At 39.1% G+C, this 5224-nt stretch overlaps 1 protein-coding gene across 1 annotated transcript in view; it reads left to right on the top strand.

The window, feature by feature from the left end:
• LOC128247899 (cadherin EGF LAG seven-pass G-type receptor 2-like) overlaps positions 1 to 5224 on the top strand; it is a 64481-nt gene that overhangs the window by 40017 nt on the left and 19240 nt on the right. The window lies entirely within an intron of this gene.

The raw sequence follows: 5224 nt of genomic DNA, 5'->3' as shown, positions 1-5224 counted from the left end.
CATGCACAAATACATACATGTAGACCTACATACACATATACATAACACATGTACTCCATAGTACCACTCACACACAGATACCTCCCACATATCCATCACTATACATGGATATACTCCTATACATGAACACACCACCCTGCTGGCTGTCTCCTCCCTTCCTAAGCCCCCATAAAATTGCATTCCCACACGATCTTTAGCCTGGCCTCTTATTTATTTTTTCCACTGTTTCTCCTTTTATTTCTTTCTTTTTGATCTTTTGTTAGATGAAGGACCAGCGTCTGAAATGTCAGACTCCTCTCCCCTTTTAAGTATTAAACTAATACAGCATTTTTTAACATTTGTCCCACTCATGTTGCCTCCTTTTCATGCTCCTTGCCTTTTTAATATAACACACACATACATACCCACATACACACAAACATACAGACACACATACACAGATGCATATACATACAAACACACTCATACGTACATGCATTCACACATACACATACACAAACACACATGCATATACATACACGCACACAAACATGCGCGCACGCACACACACACACACACACACACACACACACACACACACACCAACATGACAGTGTGTCTTGGCTATCTGTCAACTTTATCCAGAAAGTGAGAAAGAGAAGAATCAATTCTAATACTTGACTGGTACTTTATTTTTCAATCTTGAATGAATAAAAAATAAAAATTGGCCAGAATTTGAACTCAGATCTCAGAGAGTTGAAATGTAGCCTGTTCAATGATCTCATGATCCTGCCTTCCATATGTATCTGTGTTACCAGAACACAATATCATCCAATGCACATTTCTCAATTAAAGAATCATGGTGTGATTGTGTGGTAAGACACTTGCTTCCCAACCACATGGTTCTGGGTTTGGGCTGACCAAAACCTTGTGAGTGGATTTGGAAGACGGAAACTGAAAAAAGTCTGTCGTATATACATATATGTGTATATCAATGTGTGTGTGTAGTGGAGGCGCAATGGCCCAGTGGTTAGGGCAGTAGACTCGCGGTTATAGGATCGCGGTTTCGATTCCCAGACCGGGCGTTGTGAGTGTTTATTGAGCGAAAATACCTAAAAAGCTCCACGAGGCTCCGGCAGGGGATGGTGGCGAACCCTGCTGTACTCTTCCACTACAACTTTCTCTCACTCTTACTTCCTGTTTCTGTTGTACCTGTAATTCAAAGGGTCAGCCTTGTCACACTGTGTCACGCTGAATATCCCCGAGAACTACGTTAAGGGTACAGGTGTCTGTGGAGTGCTCAGCCACTTGCACGTTAATTTCACGAGCAGGCTGTTCCGTTGATCGCATCAACTGGAACCCTCGATGTCGTAAGCGACGGAGTGCCAACAAACAATGTGTGTGTGTCTTTGTGTTTCTACTTGTCTCTCCACCATTGCTTGACAACCAGTGTTGGCGTGTTTACATCCCTGTAACTTAGTAGTTCAGCAAAAGACGCCGATAGAATAAGTGCTTTCAAAAAAAGCCTGGGGATCAACTAAAAAAACCTTTAAGACGTTGCTCCAGTCAAATGATTGAAACAAGTAAAAGAGTAAAAGAATCATAATCAATTATATAATTCTCATAACTATAAAATGGGTTGCATTGGATTTCCGTTACGTAGGGAAGAGTTAGGTCCCTTTGTTTAGAAATGCTTTTTGGCTTGCATTCTGTTTTAACAACATTGATATGTATATATGTATATATGTATATATGCACATGTGTAAATGCACGTGTGTGTGTGTGTGTGTGTGTATGTCTGTATGTATGTATGTATGTGGTATATATATATATATATATATATATATCGCCTGACTGGCTCCTGTAGGATTTTCGAGCGAGATCGTTATCAGTGCCCCTGGACTGGCTTGTGCGGGTGGCACATAAAAGACACCATTTCGAGCGTGGCCGTTTTCGTGCGGGTGACACGTAAAAGCACCCACTACACTCTCTGAGTGGTTGGCGTTAGGAAGGGCATCCAGCTGTAGAAACTCTGCCAAATCAGACTGGAGCCTGGTGTTGCCATCCGGTTTCACCAGTCCTCAGTCAAATCGTCCAACCCATGCTAGCATGGAAAGCGGACGTTAAACGATGATGATGATGATGATGATATGTGTGTGTGTGTGTGTGTGTGTGTGTGTGTGTGTGTGTGTGTGTATGCATGTTTATTTGTTCATTATTTCTTTTTGTCTTTCATCTTTTAAATTTCTTGCCAATGGAGAAAAAGCTGGTTTCTAACCCAGAAACACAGCTCTTCCACTGGAATTTAGACAACATCAGTGGGGTATGTATGCACAGATGTATATATGCATTTAAGCATGTACATATATATGTGTAAGCACGGACGTCATTGCATGTGTGGATGTGTATGTTTTAACTTATATATAGGTACACTGACATATACTTGCATGTGTACACGTGTTGAAATGCACTTTTTATGCACTAAATATATTTTCACAGTGCCTTCAATGACTTGCAGTTGTGCTTTTCAGATTTGTCACGTTTTCTTTCATGTTATGAGGACCAACTTCTCAAGAATGGTGTAAGGGTAATTACTTATATATCCAAAGAACCTAGCAATATGGTTTCAGGTTCAGTTCCACTGCGTGGCACCTTGAGCAACTGTCTTCTGCTATATTCTCGAGCCATCTAAAGCCTTGTGATTGAATTTGGTAGGCAGAAGTTACCATTGTGTGTGAGTACATGTGTGTATAAGTGCTTGTGTCTCCGAACAGAGAGGGAATCTGTACTCTGGAGTAACAGCAGATTTCTCATGTTAACATGTATGTATGTATGTGTGTGTGTATGTAGGTAGGTAGGTAGGTAGGTAGGTAGGTAGGTAGGTAGGTAGATAGGTGTGTTCGTATGTATGTGTATATATGTGTGTGTCTATCAGTGTATGCTTACGCATGTATGTGTGTATATAATAAATTCTGATTTAGGCACAATGCCATCAGTTTGAAGGTTGGGAGTTTAGTTGATACTATTGACCTTAGTACTTAACTGGTGCTTTATTTTGATTGACCCTGAAGGGATGAAAGGCAAAGTTGACCATGGTAGGATTTGAACTCAGAACATATAAAACCAGAAGAAATACCTCTCAGCATTTTTGCCAACACACTAACAATTCTGCTAGCTTGACTCCTACAATAATAATAATATTATTAATAATAATAATAATAATAATAATAATAATAATAATAATAATAATAATAATAATATAGGACTAAGGTAACTCCTCCAGAAGTTATTATTATTATTATTATTTCGTGCAGGATGGGCTACTCAACTTGAAGGAAATTCTAACTTGGCCCCCACCTGCAAGGTCATGTGCTGTTTATCTTGATATGAGATCACTATGTAATGGTTATGATGTATGTGCCTGGTGTGCCCTTATCAGTCGGGTAGTCATGATGGGTATACTGGGCTTCATATATTTTACTCCAGTGTCACTTTGATGACATGCACTGCTTTCTCACTCAATAATAATAATAATAGTAATAATAATAATAATGAATTTATTGCATGCAATAATCAAGTGTGCTACAACTCAGTGGAAAAGAATACAGGAGGAGATAAAAAGTGGTAATAAGTCAAGTGAAGGCGATCATTCGATAGTACTACGCTAGTTGTCAACCAGTTTGTCAGCTGGTCAACCAGCTGGTCAACATGTCTTTGTTTACATCAATTCGGCAATGCGAGTGATAAGTGACATGTTGACCAGCTGACAAACTGGTTGACAACTAGCGTACTACTATCGAATGATCGCCGAAAAGTGAATGGTAAAAGTGCCATGAAGGGGACTGGGTGCAAAGGCACATCAAGAGTAGAGTTGATGAATTTTGGGGAGCATTGAATTATTGAGGGTGATAATGTCTTCATGCTTCAACAATTCTGAATGTGAAAAAATTGCTTCTGAAAATCATGGGCATTGTGCTATTTTTCCAATTTTATTAGTATATCCACAGATGGAAGAGATATGGACGTGTGTCTGTATATTCTCTTTTATTTTCAATTATTTGCAATCATCTTGTTAGGAAGGAGTTGGTTTCTAACAAAGATACAAAGCTACACCACCAGAATCTAGATAACAAAAACAAAGTCACATTTTTTTAACTTGAGATAAGTCTTGTGCATTTTAACTGTTCCATTTACAGATTATGTGAAGGTGTGTGACTTAGTGTTTAAGGTTTTTGGCTCACAATCATAAGGACATGAGTTCATGCTTATTTCCATGGCTTGTGAAATGTCATTTACTGTTCATCTTGGTACTTATCAGAACTTAAAATGTTATTTTAGCAATGGTATACACAGATTATATTATACATTACATATGATTTTGTTTCACATAATGTGTGTGTGTGTGTGTGTGTTTGCATGCATATATAAATGTACACATATAATATTTTGTGTGTGTCTTTTTCACAGCAACTACAAACTGGATGCGTCTGCTCTCCTCCCAAAATAGAGAGCAGTTGCCATATTCTATTCCATTACTGCCATCTCTGAAGAGAGTAGGGTTACATTATCAAACTGTTACCTAACATTCCGTTGAACCCTTAGTGCAAAACCGATTGGTAAGATCGGCTGTAATGGATATATGGATATATAATACTGTACACTTCGATTAATATATATATATATATATACCTGTATTTCAAAAGTCCAGCCTTGTTGCATTCTTTATCACACAGAATCTCCCTGAGAACTACATTAAGGGTACACATGTCTGTGGAGTACTCAGCCACTTGCACATTAATTTCACGAGCAGGCTGTTCCGTTGACCAGATCAACTGTAGATATATAAACATACATACATATATATATATATATACACACATTATATATACATATACGAGCTGATCCAAGGAACAGCCTGCTCGTGAAATTAACATGCAAGTGGCTGAGCACTCCAGAGGCACATGTACCCTTAATGTAGTTCTCGGGGGAGATTCAGTGTGACATACAGTGTGACAGGGTGGCCCTTTGAAATACAGGTACAACAGAAACAGGAAGATAGAGTGAGAGAAAGTTGTGGTGAAAGAGTACAGCAGGGTTCGCCACCACCCTCTGCCAAAGCCTCATGGAGCTTTGGGTGTTTTTGTTCAATAAACACTCACAACGCGCAGTCTGGGAATCAAAACCGCAATCCTACAACCACGAGTTTGCTGCCCTAACCACTGGGCCATTGCACCTCCACTATATA

This window comes from Octopus bimaculoides, chromosome 5, assembly GCF_001194135.2.
Source record: "Octopus bimaculoides isolate UCB-OBI-ISO-001 chromosome 5, ASM119413v2, whole genome shotgun sequence".
In the NCBI taxonomy this organism is placed as follows: domain Eukaryota; kingdom Metazoa; phylum Mollusca; class Cephalopoda; order Octopoda; family Octopodidae; genus Octopus; species Octopus bimaculoides.
Note: the sequence above shows the minus strand (reverse complement) of the source record. Positions and strands in the feature narration are given on the sequence as shown.